This window comes from Mobula hypostoma, chromosome 4 (genome assembly GCF_963921235.1).
Source record: "Mobula hypostoma chromosome 4, sMobHyp1.1, whole genome shotgun sequence".
In the NCBI taxonomy this organism is placed as follows: domain Eukaryota; kingdom Metazoa; phylum Chordata; class Chondrichthyes; order Myliobatiformes; family Myliobatidae; genus Mobula; species Mobula hypostoma.
The window spans coordinates 104,267,736-104,292,166 of NC_086100.1; positions in this window are offsets into that span (position 1 = coordinate 104,267,736).

Sequence of the window (24,431 nt, forward strand, 5' to 3'; positions counted from 1 at the left end):
CTTAATGAAAAGATATTCTGATAACTTGTTTATTATTCCATATGATACAGCAGATAATTTTGCAATTACTTTAAAAATGTTATAAAATTGCAAAGCCCTTGGAAAAAACAACATGGAGCATTTTAAATAAATAATTCTGTTGCAGGTTTCCTCCTGTAATTATCAGCTCATTGCCAAGCAGACACAACATTTTGGCTGTCAGCTTTTAAATAGTATTATTGCAGAGTTAATTTTCTTTGGACAGATGAATAAATATTGGCCACTAGCTGAGTTGAACACTGAATGTTGAACATCAATGTACCCCTGACTTTGCAGTAGGTTTTGGAATGGTGCTCTGAAGTGAGTCCTCATTGACTTTGAATAGTGGCCTGGGATAATATGTTATCAGCTAAACCTCTGCTGCTTGGTTTCCTCTTATTGTGTCCTCTGAGTGACCATTTCCTACTCATGTCCTTAAGCAGAGAACAAATAATGAAGATTGGAATTGACGTCCAAGTTAACTCTATGTTAGTCACCTCCACAAATGAAGTTCTAAATTTGTTTCAAAGGCACAAAAGATGAAACAGTGTTTTGTTCTCTTTTTTTTCGTGAAAACAGATTTTGCTGAAGTTACAAGGAAAAGGTACTTTGATTGTAATATTTTCTTTGGACGATTTGCAGTTAGAGAAAATATAACAGATTTGCAGGTGAAGTGTTTCCTCGCCTAGAAGGACTGCTTAGGGCCCTGAATGGAGGTAAGGGAGGACGTGAATGGTCATGTGTAGCATTTCTGTCGCTTGCAGGAATATGTGGCAGGAGGGAGATTAGTGGGGAGGAACAATTTGACAAAAGAATCATGGAGGGAGTGATCCCTGCATTGATTCCCTTGTCCCTTGAAGTAAAATCATTGACTTTCACAGAAGCTGCTTAAACTGCTAACTACTCCCAGCTTTTCCTATTTTTATTTGGTGTATACTCACTGTGATCAGATTTAATAGAATCTCCCATGATCCTGGACTTCCTGTCAGATCGCCAGCAGGTTGTAAGAGTGGGCTCCCTCACCTCCAACCCTCTGACTCTCAACACAGGAGCCCTTCAGGACTGCTTACTGAGTCCTCTCCTTTACTCTCTGTGTACCCATGACTGTGTCACCACCCACAGCTCCAATCTGTTAATTAAATTTGCCAACGACACTACATTGATTGGCCTTACTTCAAACAATAACAAGGTAGCCTACAGGGAAGAAGTCATCTCTCTAACACAGTGGTGTCAAGAAAACAACCTCTCCCTCAATGCGCCAAAACAAAGGAGCTGATTGTGGATTACAGGAAGAATGGAGACAGGCTAACCCCTATTGACATCAATGGATCTGGTGTTGAGAGGGCAAACAACTTCAAGTTCCTCGGCATCCACATCACCAAGGACCTCACGTGATCTGTACAACAGCGCCTCTTTCACCTGACAGTTGAGGAAGTTTGGTATGGGCCCCCAAATCCTAAGAATTTTCTACAGGGACACAATTGAGAGCATCCTGACTGGCTGCACCACTGCCTGGTATGGAAACTGTACCTGCCTTAATCACAGGGCTCTGCAGAGAATGGTGGGGACAGCCAGCGCATCTGTAGTTGTGAACTTCCCATGATTCAGGACATTTACAAAGACAGTTGTGTAAAAAGGGTCTGAACAATCATTGGGGATCCGACTCATTCCAACCAGAATCTATTCCAGCTGCTACCATCCGGGAAGCGGTACCGCAGCATAAAAGCCAGGACCAACAGGTGCCAGGACAGCTTCTTCCACCAGGCCAACAGACTGATTAACTCACACAGATTTGAGTTTGCTCGATATTACATTGACTGTTCTATTTATTATAATTATTATAAATTACTGTGATTGGACATTGCACATTTGGATGGAGATGTAACGAAGATTTTTACTCCTCATTTATGTAAAGGATGTAAGAAATAAAGTCAATTCAATTATCAGAGGTTAGGCTCAATGGATCTTTGTTCTGAGGAGGACATACCACCATTTCCTCAATTATGTCCAAAATATTTAGCAGGGCTTTATCACTGAAATGGGTGTATTATCACAGCTTCAGTTTATCCTTAAGCTGGGTATTGTCTCCATCAGTGTTGAAATTTTCACATTCTAAACTGCACTGAATTGCTAATATGTTACTTCCACTGGTTAAATGTTTTTTTAGAATGGTCTATGGGTGTTTTGGTAGTATCATTGCAGTTATGAACATATTAAGTTTCTTTATTGCACCTCATTTGATCTCTGTAAATTAATGATTTTTTATCAACTAACATGCAACCTGTATTGTAAAGACTTTCAATTCTGATGTATTTGGAATTAAAATATTCTAAAGCTAAATATTGGATGATGAATGAGATGATGCTTCGAAAATCAAACTTTATATTTAAATTATTTAGAAAAATTATTTGATTTAATACACCTCACAGCATATTGCATGTTGAAATATTTCTACACATTATTCAGTAACATTTAACCAATATGCAAGGAAAAGATTTGGGAATTGATTGACGACTTCATTGAAAATATTGTAACATTATTAAGCAATTCTCTGTAAAGTGGAGTTAACAGACAAGTAAATGATAGTAGAACTCTGCGCTAGTATTTAGACATATGCATAAAGTTCCTGTAACTGCAAAATGCAACTTTTAATATTGCATGGGTGAGAGAGACTAGTTTCTTGAAATGTTGAACTGTTGCTGCACATTTCTTGAAATGTTAAAGAGATTCTTTAATATCAACCCAAAAACTAGATTGAACTGAACTGAATATACCTGCACTCTTCTGATTTTGTTTTATATTCTGTATTTTTCACTCTTTTTTGGCTGTTTGCTGAGTTTGGATTTTCTTTTGCACATGGGGGGTGGGGTAGGGGCTTGATGTTTTTCTTTGAATGGATTCCATTTTTTTTTGTGCCTGTCTGTGGGAAGATGAATCTTAGGGTTGTATACTGCATACATACGATGACAATAAGTGGACTTTGAACTCTGAACTTTTGAACTTGAAACCTCCGTCATCACTGGATCAAAATTGCTTAACATTAACACAATAGTGGTGGAATAACTCAATCTTGATCCCCTATCATCCAGGCTATGCTCTCTTCTCTCTACTCCCATCAGGCAGGAGGTGCAACAGCCTTAGGTCCCACACTACCAGGTTCAGGACCAGTTATTATCAAACAGCCATCAGACTCCTGAACCAGTGGATAACTTTACTCACTCACCTCAATAATGAGCTAACTCCACAGCCTTTAGGCCAACTTGCAAGGACTCCACAATTCATATTCTCAGAATTATTTATTTCCATGTTTTTATTTACTATTTCATGACTTACCCTCTTTTGCACATCAGAGGTTTGTCAGTCTTTGTAATGTATAGCTTTTCATAAATTCTATCGTATTTCTTTATTTGGCCTGCAGGAAAATGAATCTCAAGGTAGCACATGGTGACATATAAATGCTTTGTGTCACAGTAGGGGAGCATTGGGAGCAAGGGTGGACCCAAATGCGAGACACATCTTGTGAGGTTACTTAGATTTAGTTTATTGTTTGATACCAGGAGAGCAAGGCAGGAGCAGGAGTAGCGACCTGGACAAGGATTCAGGACTACGACTGGGCTGGGACTAGGGGTCTGGGCTGGGACTCGGAATCAGCTCCCAGAACTAGAGGAGACATGAAGACTCCGAGTATGGACTCCGAGCCAGAGACTGGGCAAGGACCCAGCACCTGGGTCTTGCCTCAGGCTCGGACCCCAGAACCAGGCAAGGACATGACACGGGCTAGGGAGAGGAGGAACATAGGAACACAGAGCCTCTGTCTCGGGTATTCTTAGGAATTTCCCTCACACTTTGGCCTTGTGAACTAGAGTGCCAATTCCCCAACGAATGGGTGCTACCACCTTGTCTCCTGTGAAAATGGTGGTAGGCTGCTCCTCTTGTTCTGGTTTATCAAACTGCTAGGACCAGGCAACTGGCTTCAGGATCTTTGACCCCGATCGATAGGTCAGGATGAAATTATAGTGGTTAAGGAAGAAAGACCACTTGGCCTGCCTGGAATTCAGCCTCTTGGCCTCCTGGATATAAGCCGGGTTCTTGTGGTCTGTTCAAACGATAAAAGGGTTTTTGGCTCCCTTAAGCCAGTGACACCATTCCTTCAAAGCTAACTTACCTGCAAGAAGCTCCTGATTCTGGATGTCATAAGTTTACCTCTGCCAGGAATAGCCACCAGAAAAAAAATGCACACGGATGCAGCTTATTGTCTGACAGTGTCCATTAAGACAACACTGTATCCACTCCACGATGAAGTGAATGACCAGGTTATGTGCAACCAAAATGGAAGATATTGTGAAATGCTGTTGAGGTCTGTGAAGGCAGCTTTCACTTCAGTAGTTCAAACAAAAGGGCCAGTGGATCTCTTGATTATTACTGACAGTGGAGCTGTCATTGAGCTGAAGTCTCTGATGAACTTTCAATAAAGGTTGACAAGTCCCAGGAATCATTGGACTTGTTTCACACTGGGTGGTTGTGACCAATCTCCGACTGCCAGCATTTTACTAGGGTCCATCTTGAGATTGCCATTAGAGCTGAAGCCCAAAAATGAAATAGTGGTTACATGAAATTTGGACTTCTCTAGCTTGATGCAAAGTCCATGATCAAGAAGCCTAAGTTGTCTCTGACATGAGCATCTATGGAAAAGAGTACAGTTGATGTATCGGGCTGAGATCCTTCAGCAGGAGCAGCTTTTAGGTCACATAATTTCCTGCTCAGAGCAATGGTTGGTCTGTGAAGCCATAAAAAAATATAAGAATATTAGAGGGAATGTTGTGCTGGATTCCAAGAGACAGAATTTGTAGAATGCCCACTAGATGCCTTTTTAGTGCAACTTGTGGTTAGGACACTAGGGCATCAGCTACTCTGAACTGGGTGTTACGGAATGACACAGGTTTTATCAGGGAGCTTAAGGTAAAGGAACCCTTAGGAGACAGTGATCATAATATGATATAATTCACCCTACAGTTTGAGAAGGAGAAGCTAAAATCAGTGTGGAGTAAAATTACAGAGGCATGAGAAAGGAGCTGGCCAAAGTTGATTGGAAGCAGATGCTACCAGGGATGATGTCAGAACAGCAATGGCTGGTATTTCTGGAGGAAATTCAGAAGGCACAGGAAATATATACCCCAACAATGAAGAAGCAATCCAAATGGAGGATGAGGCAACTGTGACCGCCAAGAGAAGTTGTCATATAAGAGAGGGCATATAATATAGCAAAAATTAATGGGGAGGTAAATAATTGGGAAGCTTTTAAAAACCATCAGAAAGCAACTAAAAAAGCCACAAAGAGAGAAATGATGAAATGTGGAAGTAAGCCAGGCAATAATATAAAAGAGGTTAAAAAAAGTTTTTTCTGATATATAAAGAACAAAATAGAGACAAGAGTGGGTATCAGATTGCTTTAAAATGAGGCTGGAGAGGTAATAATGGAAGCCAAAGAAATGCAGGTGAACTGAATAAGTTTTTTGTGTCAGATACTAGCAGAATGCCAGAAAGAGTGTCAGGGAGCAGAGTGAATGTCATTGCTATTACTAAGGAAAGGGTGCTTGGGAAGCTAAAAAGTTAGAAGGTAGATAAATCACCTGGACCAGATGGACTACACCCCAGGGTTCTGAAGGAGGTAATTGAAGAAATTGTAAAAGGCATTAGTAATGATCTGTCAAGAATCACAAGATTCTGGAATGGTTCCTGGAAAATTACAATTGTTACTCCACACTTTAAGAAAGGAGGGGTAGGGCAGAAGAAAAGGAATTGTAGGCCAGTGAGCCTGACTTCAGTGGTTGAAAAGATGTTGGAGGCTATTACTAAGACTGAGATTTTGGAGTACTTGGAGAATCATGATAAAATAAGCCAAAATCAGCATAGTTTTCAGTTTTCTAAAGGGGAAATCTTGCCTGACAAATCTGTTGGAATTCCTTGAGGAAATAATAGGCCGGATAGATAAAGGAGAGTCTGAGGATGTTTTTGTTTGACTACCAGCACTACAGGTCCACAGCTAATGCCATTTCATTGGTTCTTCACTCAACACTAGAATATCTGAACAGCAAGGATTCACGCATCAGGATGCTCTTTATCGAATACATTCAATACTATCATGCCTTCAAACCTAATCAATAGGCTCCAAGACGTTAGCCTCAATACCTCCTTCTGCAGTTGGATTCTTGTTTTCCTCACTTGCAGTCCCCAGTCAGTTTGGATTGACAATAACATCTCGTCCGCAATCACCACAATGCTTTGTGCTTAGCCCCCTTCTCTACTCGCTTTACAGTTCTGAATGTGAGGCTAAGCACATCTCCAGTGCCACGTTCAAGTTTGCTGGTGAATCCACTGTCATAAACTGAATCAAAGGTGGAGATGAATCAGCACATAGGAGGGAGATTGGAAATCTGGCTGAGTGGTGCCACAACAACGACCTCTCACTCAATGTCAGCAAGGCCAAGGAGATGATTATTGATTTCAGGAGAAGGAAACCAGAGGTTCATGAGCCAGTCCTGTTTGTGGGATCAGAGGGGAAGAGAGTCAGCAGCTTTAAAATCATTATCATTTTATCATCTCAGAGGCTCTGTCCACATAGGTGCAATTACAAAGCAAACACAGCAGTGCATCTTCTACCTTAGGGGTTTGCGAAGGTTCAGCATGACATCTAAAACTTCGACAAACTTCTATAGATGTGTAGTGGAGACTATATCGACAGGTTGCATTACAGCCTGGTATGGAAACACCATTGCCCTTGGATGGAAAATCCTACAAAAAGTAGTGGATATGGCATATGTTATGGCAAGAGTTTCATTTTTAGGACTGAGCAAAAATCTCTTACCTGCAATAACTTAGATCCCTGTGAGTAGCTCTCAACTTATTCAGCAAGGGCCCACCATACCTTCAGGGGAACTCATCTGCTGAATTTCCTGTTACATAGCTTGCTCACTGAATGGTTTAATCAATATTATACTCACCCTTTGCAGGCTTGATATTAGTTTTGTTATTTCTGCGGAGCCATGATTTTAACCATTATGCATAAAATACTTGCAGCTTTAGATGATTTTTAGATTAATATATCACTTTTGGATTGGATATCCATCAAGAATATATATGTCTGTAAAGTATTTTTAATATCTGAAAGTTAATGTACTACCAGTTGTATATGCAAGCCGATCACCTCAGAAATCTCTAAATATTCTGGACCTCCAGCTTACTGGGAGTGATACGTTTCTTCCGGAATGGCATCTTATCCTTAACTTCACAATTATTTATAGAAAAATTATAGGTTTATACCCAGTCTCATTGCTTATAATGTAAAAAAGACTAAAATGTGATTATTCTTCCACATTCTTAAAAAGAGAGATCAGCCAGGTCTCTGGTTTACATTTCCTAATAAAGGAATTTCTATTCAATCTTTGCCCTATGTCTGCTGATGTTCAATAATACTTCCAATTTAGATTTCATCCTTGCCTTTAAATTTCTTCCTTCATCATGTGTCTGCAATCCTATGGGATCTCAAAGCTCATTCAGTTCTGCTGTCCTGTGAATTCCTTAACTAAATTACTTCACCAATGACGCCCATGCCTGACACTGTCTAAGCCCCATGTTCTCAAGTCCCTTTCCAATCTTCTCCTCCTTTGGCTTTCCTCAAAGCCTACTCTTTTGATCATGCTGTTTACCAACTTCCTAACATCTTCTTCAAAGGCTCTTTTTCACATTTTATTCTATTTTATTATGCAGCATCCTGAGACTCTAAATCACACTGAAGTATAATACAGACGAAGGTTCCTGTCACTGTAATTTACAGATTTTGTTTTCTAAATTGGTAGTTAATGACCAGTTAACCAAGCCTTTCTTACTAATCCCCATCCTGTAGTTCTAACAGCTCTACTTTTAAGCTTTCATACGCTCTTTTTTGGCACCTATAAGCAAAGGAAACTCGACTGAAAGGGAAATCTTTGACAAAGAGTAAAGGTTGAATACATTCAAAATCACTGCGTTAAAGTACACTTCCTTCAAGGACATTTCATAAGATTGAGAGCAAAAGCAATAAGTTTGCTAACATGAATGGAAGGCACAGGGCAGAACTTGCATTTTAAAATTGGAGCATAAAGCGAACATACAGTACATTGGTCAAAGATTGTCCATCCCACCAGACTTTCAGTTCCAAAGGCTTCAATTAAAGTAAAACCTTTGTTGATAGGATTCAACACTAATACAGAGCAAGTGTATTTTGTTTTTCAGAACCATCAATTAAAAATCCCCATGGAAGTTTACTGTTGTCCTATAGAATGCTTGTCCTCAAATGAGATGGAATTTAGTGACCTGTGGAAACATTCCCTACCATGACGTGCATAATTGTGAAGGATTTTGTGAACTAGATGAGCAGGCAGTGTTTATCAACTTTACAGGGATTAACCTTCGGTTCCAAGAAAAATGGGGACTTTCTCTCCCCTTTTTTGTTCTAGTTGCTGTTCCTGCAGGGAACCAACTTCATGTTGACAGGTGGGTGAACCTTCCCCTTTTCTCCATCATCATTACCTTCAAATTGAGGAAGTAGAGAACCATTTGCACCACACAATGTAAAATGGAGGAAGCAGTAACGCTTTTGGAGAGTGTGCGGTACAGTTTTGCTCTTGCTTGACCAGCTCCTGAAAGGACATGACAGACTGTCTTATATCATTCTATCTGTTGTTGTCTGCCTCTTTGCAAAACCTACCAATCAAACAAAGTATGTGAAGGCTTAAGTACCCAAGGAAGTTCTAAAATGCTGTAGACCAGTATTAATCAGACTCACCAGTATTAAGGCAAAGCAATATGAACTAGCTACTATCTGTAAGTAAAGCTCACAACCAACGCCTCGTGATCCTCATCCATATCTTTATCAGCCAGGTTAGCCTCTGCTCCATTGCTTCTCTGACAAGCCCTCTCTCTCATTATTATCTACTTTCACTAAAGGTTTGGCAATCCCTCTACCTTGCTGCATCCTGTGGAAAATCCTATTCCCTAATAGTTCTGATCAACCGGAATTATAGTGGTATCCAGTCCAATGATTTCCAGTTCCATGTTCCCAGCTTTCCTCCTCCCTTATCTTCCAACAGCACTGCAACATCTCCCTTCCCAACATCTACATTTCTCTGAAATCTCCCATCTCTGTTTGGGTCACAACCCCTAGAGGTAACCTCATCCATTTTTGTCTGATTGTATCCCTTCAGACACCTTGGGATATCTTTTTGTATTAAAGTCACAAAATGAATGTATCATTAAATTAGAACATAAAACCCTAGATACAGACAGTAGATCGGGGAAAGAAAATGTTATTGATTCAGGTCAGTGAAAAGATTCTCATGTTGTTGTGGGATCTGAAACCATGATCACACCATGACACTGGACAAAAGCTCGGTTATAATTTAGGGTGTGGCCTCCAGCAATTGTAAAAGAGGATGCGTGGATCTGAACACAAATGAGAGAAAATCTGCAGATGATGGAAATCCAAGCAACACACACAAAATGGTGGGGGAACTTAGCAGACCCTTTGGAACCCTCTAGATAATGAAATTCCTCTTCGTCTCCATTCTAAATGGAGATCCCTCCCCCACTAAAGGAAACATCCTCTCCATATCCGCTCTTTCGAGGCTTTTCAACATTTGATAAGTTTCAATGAGATCCTCCCTCATTCTTCTAAATTCTAGCTGGTAGAGTGCCAGTCAAACACTCATCATATGACAACACTATTATTTTTGGGAATTATTTTCGTGAATCTCCTTTGAGCCCTCTCCAATGTAAGCACGCCTTTTCTTAGGTAAGGGTCCAGAACCGCTCACAATACTCCAAGTGAGATCTCACCAGTGCCTCAGCATTAAAGCCTCAGCATTACATCTTTGTTTTTATTTTCTTGTCCTCTTGAACTGAAGGTTAAAATTGCATTTGGCTTCCTCACCACTGACTCAACCTGTAAATTAATCTTCAGGGAATCCTGCACGAGGACTCCCAAGTCCCTTTTCACTTTGGATTTTAAAATTTCTTCTCATTTAGAAAATAGTCTATGCTTTTATTCCTCCTACCAAAGTGCATACCAACACTGCATTCCATCTCCCACTTCTTTGTCCATTCTTGTAATCTGTCCAAGTCATTATGCAGCCTCCCTGCGTCCTCAACACTACCTGCCCCTCTACTGATCTTTGTATCATCCATGGCCATAAAGCCATCAAGTCCGTCATCCAAATCATTGACGTACAACAAAACATCGACCCTGACAGAACACCATTAGTTGCCAGCAGCCAATCAGAAAAGGCTTCCATTATTTCCACTCTTTGCCTCCTGCCAATCAGCCAATACTCTATCAATGCTAGTAGCTTTCTTATAATACCATGGGTTCTTATCTTACCAAGCAGCCTCATGTGCAACAACTTGTCAAAGGCACTCTGAAAATCCAAGCACACAACATCCATTGATTCTCCTTTGTCTATCCTGCTTGTTATTTCTTCAAAGAATTGCAACAGATTTGTCAGGCAAGATTTTCCCTTAAGGAAACGATGCTGACCACAGCCTATTTTGTCACATGCCTCCAAGTAACCCAAAACTACATCCTTAACAATCAAATCCAACACCTTCCCAACCACTGAGGTCAGATTAACTGGCTTATAATTTCCTTTCTTCTTCCTCTCTCCTTTCTTGAACAGTGGATTGACATTTGTAATTTTCTAGTCTGTTGGAACCATTCTAGAATCTATTGATTCTTGAAATATCATTACTAAGGTCTTCACAATCCCTTCGGCTACCTTTTCAGTTGTAGTCCATCTGGTCCATGTGACTTATCCACCTTCAGACCTTTCAGTTTCCCAAACACCTTCTCGTAGTAATAGCAACTGCACTCACCTCTGACCCCTGACACTCTTGAGCATCTGGCTCACCACTAGTGTCTTCCACAGTGAAGACTGATGCAAAATACATCCAGTTTGTCTGCCATTTTCTTATCCCCCAATACTACTCTCCAGCATCATTTTCCAGTGGTTCACTTCCTATTCTCGCCTCTTTTACTCTTTATATATCTGAAAAAGTTTCAGTATCCTCTTTAAGATTGTTGGCTAGCTTACCTTCAATTTTCATGCTTTTGCTCCTTATTGCTTCTTATTTGCCTGGTGTTTGCTTTTAAAAGCTTCTCAATCCTCTAAGTTCCCATTGATTTTTGCTCTATTATATGCCCTGTGTTTGACTTTTGTGTTCACTTTGACTTTCCTTGTCAGCTATGGTTGTATCATCCTATTTTTAGAATGCTTCTTCTTTGGGATGTATCTCTGCTTCACCTTCTGAATTGCTCCCAGAAATTCCAGCCATTGCTGCTCTGCTGTCATCCTGTTAGTGTCCCAATCCAATCAGTTTTGGCCAGCTCCTCTCTCATGCCTCTGTAATTCCCTTCGCTCCACTGTAATACTGATCCATTTCACTTTAGCTTCTCCCTCTCAAATTGCAGTGTAAATTCTATCATGTTATAATTACTGTCTCCTCAGGGTTCTTTTACCTTAAGCTCCTCAATCAAGTCATTGGAAAGGTAGTGAAGATAAAACAGATCATGATGTAATGAAATATTTCTGGGATAATAATCACGGAAAATTCTGAACTATCCTATAATTGTTCTTACAATTATCAGTTTAACTGTGCTTTATAAAAAACAAGATTTGATCCCTCCTGAACATTCTTCAATAGATGAAATGCCTGATTTTGTCAAACACTGTATGAAAACTAAACCCTGCCTGAACTGAATTATAAACAAAAACTCCATGGTGTAATTATGCCACACCACACCACACCACACCACACCTTACAGACAAAATAAAGTTAAAGAAAGGCAATTAAGATGAAACAAGCATAGGGAGAGAGAAAGTGTTGGATAGAATGGAGAAAGATGAAAATAAGAAAGAATAATAGAAGCAAAGGGGGGTGAAAACTGAAAACAGGTAGAGTATGATGCCAACTATAATCTCTCTCTTACTATATCCAATCCTGTATTCCTTCAAAATATCTTAAACCTTGGTCCAATTGTCCTATATTTACTTAGTTTAAGGTCCAAACCTAAGGTACGTTGATTTCATGATCAAATGAGCAGTGCACTGTGACGACAACTGTAAAGTATGTCAAAATAATATATAAAGTTAAGAATAAAACTTAAACACAAGAGATTCTGCAGCTGATGGAAATCCAGAGCAACACAAAAACAATGCTGGAGGAACTCAGCTGGTCAGGCAGCATCTATGCAGAGGGATAAACAGTTAACATTTCAGACTCACTCTTTATCAGGACTGAAAAGGAAGATGGAAGAAGCCAGAATATAAAGGGAGAAGAAGCCTGAAGAGTAAAACTTACATTAAAACTAGACTAAATTCCATCTGTTTCCTGTTTCAATAATGGTTCAGTGGTTCAATGGTTCAATTTAATATCAGAGAATGCATACAACTTGAAATCCTTACTCTTTGCAGACATGCATGAACCAGAGAGAAGAAAAAACCCGAAGAATGAATAATAGAAAAACTTTAGAACCCCAAAGCCCCCCCCAGATGAACTGGAGTAAGTTGCCCAGATCTTCAAGAACCTCTGGCACCACCTTTAGCTTCTCCCACTCCTCTTATTGAGTCTCTGAATTTTCTTTGCCTAATATTGTTCATTTAAGTATACCCTCGTCTCCTATACATGGTTATTTGTATTATATTAGGAAAGCACAGATTTGACAGTAAAACAGAAATCCAGCTCAATGCACACAGAGCATATTCATTCTGAAGATGGCATAAGCACTTCTCATCTTTTTTATAATACAACTAACCTAAAAAAATTGTCAGAAGTGTAACAGATATGACAGTCATAGCTGTTGCTGCACAGTTCAAGCATATCAAGTTTGACACTGAACTTTGGAATACTTCTGTGGAATACTGTTAAGGATGTAGTTTTGGGTTACTTGGAGGCATGTGACAAAATAGGCTGTGGTCAGCATCGTTTCCTTAAGGGAAAATCTTGCCTGACAAATCTGTTGCAATTCTTTGAAGAAATAACAAGCAGGATAGACAAAGGAGAATCAATGGATGTTGTGTGCTTGGATTTTCAGAGTGCCTTTGACAAGTTGTTGCACATGAGGCTGCTTGGTAAGATAAGAACCCATGGTATTATAAGAAAGCTACTAGCATTGATAGAGTATTGGCTGATTGGCAGGAGGCAAAGAGTGGAAATAATGGAAGCCTTTTCTGATTGGCTGCTGGCAACTAATGGTGTTCTGTCAGGGTCGATGTTTTGTTGTACGTCAATGATTTGGATGACGGACTTGATGGCTTTATGGCCATGGATGATACAAAGATCAGTAGAGGGGCAGGTAGTGTTGAGGACGCAGGGAGGCTGCATAATGACTTGGACAGATTACAAGAATGGACAAAGAAGTGGGAGATGGAATGCAGTGTTGGTATGCACTTTGGTAGGAGGAATAAAAGCATAGACTATTTTCTAAATGAGAAGAAATTTTAAAATCCAAAGTGAAAAGGGACTTGGGAGTCCTCGTGCAGGATTCCCTGAAGATTAATTTACAGGTTGAGTCAGTGGTGAGGAAGCCAAATGCAATTTTAACCTTCAGTTCAAGAGGACAAGAAAATAAAAACAAAGATGTAATGCTGAGGCTTTAATGCTGAGGCACTGGTGAGATCTCACTTGGAGTATTGTGAGCGGTTCTGGACCCTTACCTAAGAAAAGGCGTGCTTACATTGGAGAGGGCTCAAAGGAGATTCACGAAAATAATTCCCAAAAATAATAGTGTTGTCATATGATGAGTGTTTGACTGGCACTCTACCAGCTAGAATTTAGAAGAATGAGGGAGGATCTCATTGAAACTTATCAAATGTTGAAAAGCCTCGAAAGAGCGGATATGGAGAGGATGTTTCCTTTAGTGGGGGAGGGATCTCCATTTAGAATGGAGACGAAGAGGAATTTCATTATCTAGAGGGTTCCAAAGGGTCTGCTAAGTTCCCCCACCATTTTGTGTGTGTTGCTTGGATTTCCATCATCTGCAGATTTTCTCTCATTTGTGTTCAGATCCACGCATCCTCTTTTACAATTGCTGGAGGCCACACCCTAAATTATAACCGAGCTTTTGTCCAGTGTCATGGTGTGATCATGGTTTCAGATCCCACAACAACATGAGAATCTTTTCACTGACCTGAATCAATAACATTTTCTTTCCCCGATCTACTGTCTGTATCTAGGGTTTTATGTTCTAATTTAATGATACATTCATTTTGTGACTTTAATACAAAAAGATATCCCAAGGTGTCTGAAGGGATACAATCAGACAAAAATGGATGAGGTTACCTCTAGGGGTTGTGACCCAAACAGAGATGGGAGATTTCAGAGAAATGTAGATGTTGGGAAGGGAGATGTTGCAGTGCTGTTGGAAGATAAGGGAGGAGGAAAGCTGGGAACATGGAACTGGAAATCATTGGACTGGATACCACTATAATTCCGGTTGATCAGAACTATTAGGGAATAGGATTTTCCACAGGATGCAGCAAGGTAGAGGGATTGCCAAACCTTTAGTGAAAGTAGATAATAATGAGAGAGAGGGCTTGTCAGAGAAGCAATGGAGCAGAGGCTAACCTGGCTGATAAAGATATGGATGAGGATCACGAGGCGTTGGTTGTGAGCTTTACTTACAGATAGTAGCTAGTTCATATTGCTTTGCCTTAATACTGGTGAGTCTGATTAATACTGGTCTACAGCATTTTAGAACTTCCTTGGGTACTTAAGCCTTCACATACTTTGTTTGATTGGTAGGTTTTGCAAAGAGGCAGACAACAACAGATAGAATGATATAAGACAGTCTGTCATGTCCTTTCAGGAGCTGGTCAAGCAAGAGCAAAACTGTACCGCACACTCTCCAAAAGCGTTACTGCTTCCTCCATTTTACATTGTGTGGTGCAAATGGTTCTCTACTTCCTCAATTTGAAGGTAATGATGATGGAGAAAAGGGGAAGGTTCACCCACCTGTCAACATGAAGTTGGTTCCCTGCAGGAACAGCAACTAGAACAAAAAAGGGGAGAGAAAGTCCCCATTTTTCTTGGAACCGAAGGTTAATCCCTGTAAAGTTGATAAACACTGCCTGCTCATCTAGTTCACAAAATCCTTCACAATTATGCACGTCATGGTAGGGAATGTTTCCACAGGTCACTAAATTCCATCTCATTTGAGGACAAGCATTCTATAGGACAACAGTAAACTTCCATGGGGATTTTTAATTGATGGTTCTGAAAAACAAAATACACTTGCTCTGTATTAGTGTTGAATCCTATCAACAAAGGTTTTACTTTAATTGAAGCCTTTGGAACTGAAAGTCTGGTGGGATGGACAATCTTTGACCAATGTACTGTATGTTCGCTTTATGCTCCAATTTTAAAATGCAAGTTCTGCCCTGTGCCTTCCATTCATGTTAGCAAACTTATTGCTTTTGCTCTCAATCTTATGAAATGTCCTTGAAGGAAGTGTACTTTAACGCAGTGATTTTGAATGTATTCAACCTTTACTCTTTGTCAAAGATTTCCCTTTCAGTCGAGTTTCCTTTGCTTATAGGTGCCAAAAAAGAGCGTATGAAAGCTTAAAAGTAGAGCTGTTAGAACTACAGGATGGGGATTAGTAAGAAAGGCTTGGTTAACTGGTCATTAACTACCAATTTAGAAAACAAAATCTGTAAATTACAGTGACAGGAACCTTCGTCTGTATTATACTTCAGTGTGATTTAGAGTCTCAGGATGCTGCATAATAAAATAGAATAAAATGTGAAAAAGAGCCTTTGAAGAAGATGTTAGGAAGTTGGTAAACAGCATGATCAAAAGAGTAGGCTTTGAGGAAAGCCAAAGGAGGAGAAGATTGGAAAGGGACTTGAGAACATGGGGCTTAGACAGTGTCAGGCATGGGCGTCATTGGTGAAGTAATTTAGTTAAGGAATTCACAGGACAGCAGAACTGAATGAGCTTTGAGATCCCATAGGATTGCAGACACATGATGAAGGAAGAAATTTAAAGGCAAGGATGAAATCTAAATTGGAAGTATTATTGAACATCAGCAGACATAGGGCAAAGATTGAATAGAAATTCCTTTATTAGGAAATGTAAACCAGAGACCTGGCTGATCTCTCTTTTTAAGAATGTGGAAGAATAATCACATTTTAGTCTTTTTTACATTATAAGCAATGAGACTGGGTATAAACCTATAATTTTTCTATAAATAATTGTGAAGTTAAGGATAAGATGCCATTCCGGAAGAAACGTATCACTCCCAGTAAGCTGGAGGTCCAGAATATTTAGAGATTTCTGAGGTGATCGGCTTGCATATACAACTGGTAGTACATTAACTTTCAGATATTAAAAATACTTTACAGACATATATATTCTTGATGGATATCCAATCCAAAAGTGATATATTAATCTAAAAATCATCTAAAGCTGCAAGTATTTTATGCATAATGGTTAAAATCATGGCTCCGCAGAAATAACAAAACTAATATCAAGCCTGCAAAGGGTGAGTATAATATTGATTAAACCATTCAGTGAGCAAGCTATGTAACAGGAAATTCAGCAGATGAGTTCCCCTGAAGGTATGGTGGGCCCTTGCTGAATAAGTTGAGAGCTACTCACAGGGATCTAAGTTATTGCAGGTAAGAGATTTTTGCTCAGTCCTAAAAATGAAACTCTTGCCATAACATATGCCATATCCACTACTTTTTGTAGGATTTTCCATCCAAGGGCAATGGTGTTTCCATACCAGGCTGTAATGCAACCTGTCGATATAGTCTCCACTACACATCTATAGAAGTTTGTCGAAGTTTTAGATGTCATGCTGAACCTTCGCAAACCCCTAAGGTAGAAGATGCACTGCTGTGTTTGCTTTGTAATTGCACCTATGTGGACAGAGCCTCTGAGATGATAAAATGATAATGATTTTAAAGCTGCTGACTCTCTTCCCCTCTGATCCCACAAACAGGACTGGCTCATGAACCTCTGGTTTCCTTCTCCTGAAATCAATAATCATCTCCTTGGCCTTGCTGACATTGAGTGAGAGGTCGTTGTTGTGGCACCACTCAGCCAGATTTCCAATCTCCCTCCTATGTGCTGATTCATCTCCACCTTTGATTCAGTTTATGACAGTGGATTCACCAGCAAACTTGAACGTGGCACTGGAGATGTGCTTAGCCTCACATTCAGAACTGTAAAGCGAGTAGAGAAGGGGGCTAAGCACAAAGCATTGTGGTGATTGCGGACGAGATGTTATTGTCAATCCAAACTGACTGGGGACTGCAAGTGAGGAAAACAAGAATCCAACTGCAGAAGGAGGTATTGAGGCTAACGTCTTGGAGCCTATTGATTAGGTTTGAAGGCATGATAGTATTGAATGTATTCGATAAAGAGCATCCTGATGCGTGAATCCTTGCTGTTCAGATATTCTAGTGTTGAGTGAAGAACCAATGAAATGGCATTAGCTGTGGACCTGTAGTGCTGGTAGTCAAACAAAAACATCCTCAGACTCTCCTTTATCTATCCGGCCTATTATTTCCTCAAGGAATTCCAACAGATTTGTCAGGCAAGATTTCCCCTTTAGAAAACTGAAAACTATGCTGATTTTGGCTTATTTTATCATGATTCTCCAAGTACTCCAAAATCTCAGTCTTAGTAATAGCCTCCAACATCTTTTCAACCACTGAAGTCAGGCTCACTGGCCTACAATTCCTTTTCTTCTGCCCTACCCCTCCTTTCTTAAAGTGTGGAGTAACAATTGTAATTTTCCAGGAACCATTCCAGAATCTTGTGATTCTTGACAGATCATTACTAATGCCTTTTACAATTTCTTCAATTACCTCCTTCAGAACCCTGGGGTGTAGTCCATCTGGTCCAGGTGATTTATCTACCTTCTAACTTTTTAGCTTCCCAAGCACCCTTTCCTTAGTAATAGCAATGACATTCACTCTGCTCCCTGACACTCTTTCTGGCATTCTGCTAGTATCTGACACAAAAAACTTATTCAGTTCACCTGCATTTCTTTGGCTTCCATTATTACCTCTCCAGCCTCATTTTAAAGCAATCTGATACCCACTCTTGTCTCTATTTTGTTCTTTATATATCAGAAAAAACTTTTTTTAACCTCTTTTATATTATTGCCTGGCTTACTTCCACATTTCATCATTTCTCTCTTTGTGGCTTTTTTAGTTGCTTTCTGATGGTTTTTAAAAGCTTCCCAATTATTTACCTCCCCATTAATTTTTGCTATATTATATGCCCTCTCTTATATGACAACTTCTCTTGGCGGTCACAGTTGCCTCATCCTCCATTTGGATTGCTTCTTCATTGTTGGGGTATATATTTCCTGTGCCTTCTGAATTTCCTCCAGAAATACCAGCCATTGCTGTTCTGACATCATCCCTGGTAGCATCTGCTTCCAATCAACTTTGGCCAGCTCCTTTCTCATGCCTCTGTAATTTTACTCCACACTGATTTTAGCTTCTCCTTCTCAAACTGTAGGGTGAATTATATCATATTATGATCACTGTCTCCTAAGGGTTCCTTTACCTTAAGCTCCCTGATAAAACCTGTGTCATTCCGTAACACCCAGTTCAGAGTAGCTGATGCCCTAGTGTCCTAACCACAAGTTGCACTAAAAAGGCATCTAGTGGGCATTCTACAAATTCTGTCTCTTGGAATCCAGCACAACATTCCCTCTAATATTCTTATATTTTTTTATGGCTTCACAGACCAACCATTGCTCTGAGCAGGAAATTATGTGACCTAAAAGCTGCTCCTGCTGAAGGATCTCAGCCCGATACATCAACTGTACTCTTTTCCATAGATGCTCATGTCAGAGACAACTTAGGCTTCTTGATCATGGACTTTGCATCAAGCTAGAGAAGTCCAAATTTCATGTAACCACTATTTCATTTTTGGGCTTCAGCTCTAATGGCAATCTCAAGATGGACCCTAGTAAAATGCTGGCAGTCGGAGATTGGTCACAACCACCCAGTGTGAAACAAGTCCAATGATTCCTGGGACTTGTCAACCTTTATTGAAAGTTCATCAGAGACTTCAGCTCAATGACAGCTCCACTGTCAGTAATAATCAAGAGATCCACTGGCCCTTTTGTTTGAACTACTGAAGTGAAAGCTGCCTTCACAGACCTCAACAGCATTTCACAATATCTTCCATTTTGGTTGCACATAACCTGGTCATTCACTTCATCGTGGAGTGGATACAGTGTTGTCTTAATGGACACTGTCAGACAATAAGCTGCATCCGTGTGCATTTTTTTTCTGGTAGCTATTCCTGGCAGAGGTAAACTTATGACATCCAGAATCAGGAGCTTCTTGCAGGTAAGTTAGCTTTGAAGGAATGGTGTCACTGGCTTAAGGGAGCCAAAAACCCTTTTATCGTTTGAACAGACCACAAGAACCCGGCTTATATCCAGGAGGCCAAGAGGCTGAATTCCAGGCAGGCCAAGTGGTCTTTCTTCCTTAACCACTATAATTTCATCCTGACCTATCGATCGGGGTCAAAGATCCTGAAGCCAGTTGCCTGGTCCTAGCAGTTTGATAAACCAGAACAAGAGGAGCAGCCTACCACCATTTTGACAGGAGACAAGGTGGTAGCACCCATTCGTTGGGGAATTGGCACTCTAGTTCACAAGGCCAAAGTGTGAGGGAAATTCCTAAGAATAGACCTCTGTGTCGCCTGTTCATCCCAAGTTCTATCCAGTCCCAGCTACTCGAGAATGTCCTTTCACTCAGGGATTGCTAGGACTCTCGAGTTTATCAAGTGGAGGTATTGGTGGCCCGGAATAATGAAGGAGGTGTGTGGCCAGAACAAGGACCCCTGTATCCAGCCTCAAGGGCTTCTCCACCCCCTACCTGTTCTGGACAGACCATGGGCACACATCTCCATGGACTTTGTCATGGTTTTTCCTCCTTCCAAGGAGAAGACCATTATCATTTTTGAAGGCCTGCAAATTCATCGCCTTGGACATACTTCCATCTGCAGTGGAGATGGCCACAATTGTCCTGCACCAGGTCTTCTAGATCAATGGTTTTCCAGTGGATATTGTGACAGATCACGGTCCACAATTTGCATTATGTTTCAGGAGGGTGTTTTGCAAACTGATTGGGACAACAACGAGTCTTTCCTCTGGGTTTCACCTACAGTCCAGACAGAGCAGGTGAACCAAGATATGGAAAGTACGCTAAGATGCCTGGCCTTTGAAAGACCAGATGAGTGGAAAAACCATTTGATGTGCGCAGAGGTCACCCACCATACCTTACGACATTCAGCACATGGGATGTCGTCTTCCAAATGCCAAACTGGGTATTCTCCACCACTCGTCCCTGATCAGGAGGCTAAGGTTGGGCTTCCTGTGGCGCAAGATCTTGTCCAGCACTGCAAGGAGAGATGGACTAGGACAAGGGAGATTTTGTTAGCTTCTACCCAGAGGCTGAAGTAAAGGCGATTTCCAGGAGAACACAGAGACCAGTTTTGCAGCCTGACTCAGGAGCCCAAGAAATTGGCGCCCAAGTTCATTGGACCCTTGAAGATTTTCAGAAAAGTAAACCCTCTGGCCTACACCTTGCGGTTCCTCAAGACCCTCAGGATCAATTCCACTTTCCACATTTCCAAATTAAAACCTATCTGCACCAGACCCTTAACTTGATGGCATGAACATCGATGTCTCAAACTTCCAGTAATGCCTCCTTCACCATTTCTCATCCCCTTTTCCCTCTCTCATGTTATCTCCTTGCCCGCCCATCATCTCCCTCTGGTGCTCCTCCCCCCTTTTTTTTCTTCCATGACCTTCACCAATCAACTTCCTTGCTCTTTGCTTCATTCCTGCCCTCCAGGTTTCACCTGTCACCTGCTGTTTCTCTCTCCCCTCCCCCCACCTTTCAAATCTCAGTTTTTGTTCTCCAGTCCTGCCAAAGGGTTTCGACCTGAAACATTGACTGTACTCTGTTCCATAGATGTTGCCTGGCCTGCTGAGTTCCTCCGGCATTTTATGTGTGTTGCTAGGACTTATTCAATACAAATTTCCTATGCTTGACATATGCTTCCTTCCTTTCCCTGCTCAAACCGTCAACAGTCTTTATTAACTAAGGCTCTATAATCTTAGCATATTTACCTCTTATCCTAACGTGTTTTTATTTATTGTGAGAGGAATTAGAAGCAGAAGTGTGGAGATTATCCTTCAGTTAAATAGGATGTTGGTGAGACCACATCTGGACTCCGGTGTAAGTTATTGTTTTGTTTTATTTAAGGAAAAATGTAAAAGCATTTCAGAGAAGGTCAGGAAATTCCAGGAATGGATGGGAATGGAGAAAGGTTTGATAGGCTGAGCTTCTACCACAGGAAGTTAGAAGAGCGAGAGGTGGCTAGACTGTATGGCTTGCCAGAGTGAATATGCAGAGATGTACCTCTTGTGATCTCTGCTTACAAAATAAAGGGTCCCTCATTAAGACAGGGTTAAGGGAAGACAAAAGTCTCTCAAGGTCTTGTGGGGCTTTGCAACTCTCTGCCACTAAAGATAGTGCAAGTAGGATCTTTGAATAGTTTTAAAGCTGAGTTAGGTAAATATTTGTTAAGCAAGTGGGTGAAAGCTTGTGGAGGAGGATGGAAATGTGTAGTTGAGTTATAGTCACATCAATCATGATTTTACTGAGTGACAGAAAGGGCTCATGGGGTCAAAAGGCCTATTCCTGCTTCTAATTCATATGTTTGAATGTGTTAGTTTAGCATAAAGCTGAGCTAGCAAAGGAATCATTACAGCCAGTGATCTTACATGTGCATATGGTTTTTAACATTGCAAAATATAAATTCCACCATGGAAGATGGATGTAGCAGCTGAATTCATACAATAGAATGCATATAAAGTGGAGAAGTTTCATTTGATGGATGCATGTGAAATATAAATCTGAGTTTGTGATCAAAACTCCCACTGGAGATTAGAGGGATATTCTCAGACTTTTTTTTAGCATTCATTGTAGGCTGTGATATGTGTTAGGCATGTTCAATTTGCTCATTTGTTTCACATGCAGAAGGAGTTTAGCTAAACATTTTATGTCCAAATGTAAATGGATGCCAACAGTATAAATATTGCAATGAGTGATTTTTACTTTGTGCAAAAAGGTTGCCATTGCGTTCAGTGTTACAGCAGTTGAGATTTGCTCCCTATCAGCTGTGATGATAAATATATCACATGAAATGGTACCAAGTCCTAAGGTGCAGAATGGCTTGGTCAACAGCAATCACGAAGAAATGTCTGGTGTTCTGTTACGTGAAAGGGAGAGGTTTGCTTAGATACTGCCTCTTGATCAACTTCAAATCAGTTCCGCTGGAAGTGCATAAAAGAACCAAACTATTTTTGACACTTTGGTTAGAGACTTCAGCAAATCAAAGGCATGCTGAACTACTGTATGAATTCACATGATACATGAGGAGCTAGCATATGAAGAAAGTAACAAACACCAGAAAATACAGCTCTGGATTGTTGTAACCATAGATGGAATCTCCACAACACTTCTCGAGTTTAAATGAGGCTTTATGTCTCTTTTGAACCATAAGACCATAAGACACAGGAGAAGAATTAGCCCATTCAGCCCATCGAGTCTGCCTTGCCATTCTATCATGGCTGATCCCAGATCCCACTCAACCCCATACACCTGCCTTCTCGCCATAACCGATCAGGGAACTAACAACTTCCACCTTAAATATACCCATAGATTTGGCCTCCACCGCAGTCTGTGGCAGAGCATTCCACAGATTTACTAATCCCTGGCTAAAATAATTCCTCCTTACCTCTGTTTTAAAGGGTTTCCCCTCAATTTTAAGGTTGTGCCCTGTAGTTCTGGATATCCCCACCACAGGAAACATCCTCTTCACATCCACCCTTTCTAGTCCTTCCAACTTTCGGTAGGTTTCAATGAGATCCCCCTGCATTCTTCTAAATTCCAGTGAGTACAGGCCCAAAGCTACCTCACGCTCCTCATATGTTAACCCCTTCATTCCCAGAATCATCCTCATGAACCTCCTCTGGACTCTCTCCAATGACAACACATCCTTTCGGAAATACGGGGCACAAAACTGTTGACAATATTCCAAGTGTTGCCTGACTAGCATCCTATAAAGCCTCAGCATTATTTCCTTGTTATTATGTTCTATTTCCTTGAAATAAATGCCAACATTGCATTTGCCTTCTTTACTACAGACTCAACCTGTAAATTAACCTTCTGGGAGTCTTGCACGAGGACTCCTACGTCCCTCGCCACCTCTGATGTTTGAACCTTCTCCCCATTTAGATAATAGTCTGCACTATTGTTCCTTTTACCAAAATGCATTATCATACATTTCCCAACACTGTATTCCATCTGTCACTTCTTTGCCCATTCTTCAAACTTGTCTAGATCCTTCTGCAATCATATTGCTTCCTCAGCACCACCTACCCCTCCACCTATCTCTATATCATCTGCAAACTTTGCCACAAAGCCATGAATTCCATTATCCAAATCATTGACAAACAATGTGATAAGTAGCAGGCCCAATACTGAAAACTGAAGAACACCACTGGTCACTGGCAGCCAACCAGAAAAGGCTCCTTTTATTCCCACTCACTGCCTCCTGCCTGTCAGCCATTTCTTTATCTATGCCAGTATCTTCCCTGTAACGCCATAGAATTTTATCTTGTTAAACAGCCTCATGTGTGGTACCTTATCAAAAACCTTCTGAAGGTCCAAGTAAATGACATCCACTGCCTCTCCTTTGTCCACCCTGCTTGCTACTTCCTTGAGGAACTCTAACAGATTTGTCAGGCAAGATTTCCCTTCATAGAAACCATGCTGACTGAGACTTACTTTATCATTAGTCTCCAAGTACCTGTACCTCAAAACCTCATCCTTAATAATAGACTCCAACACTTTCCCAGCCACTGAGGTTAGGCTAACTAGCCTATCATTTCCTTTCTTTTGCCTTACTCCCTTCTTAAAGAGTGGAGTAACATTTGCAATCTTCCAGTCCTCAGGGACCTTGCCAGAATCAAGTGATTCTTGAAAGACCATGACTGATCCATCTGTAATGTCTTCAGCAACATCTCTCATGTCTCTGGAATGTAGTCCATCTGGTTCTGGTGACTTATCCACTTTAAGTCCTTTGAGTTTGGCTGGCCAACAACCTGTCTCTGAATGTGAATAAAACAAAAGAGATGGTTGTTGACTTCTGGAGGACACGGAGCAAACATTGACGACTCCTCCGTAGAGATCGTTAAGAGCACCAAATTTCCTGGTGTTCACCTGGTGGAGAATCTCACCTGGTCCCTCAACACCAGCTCCATAGCAAAGAAA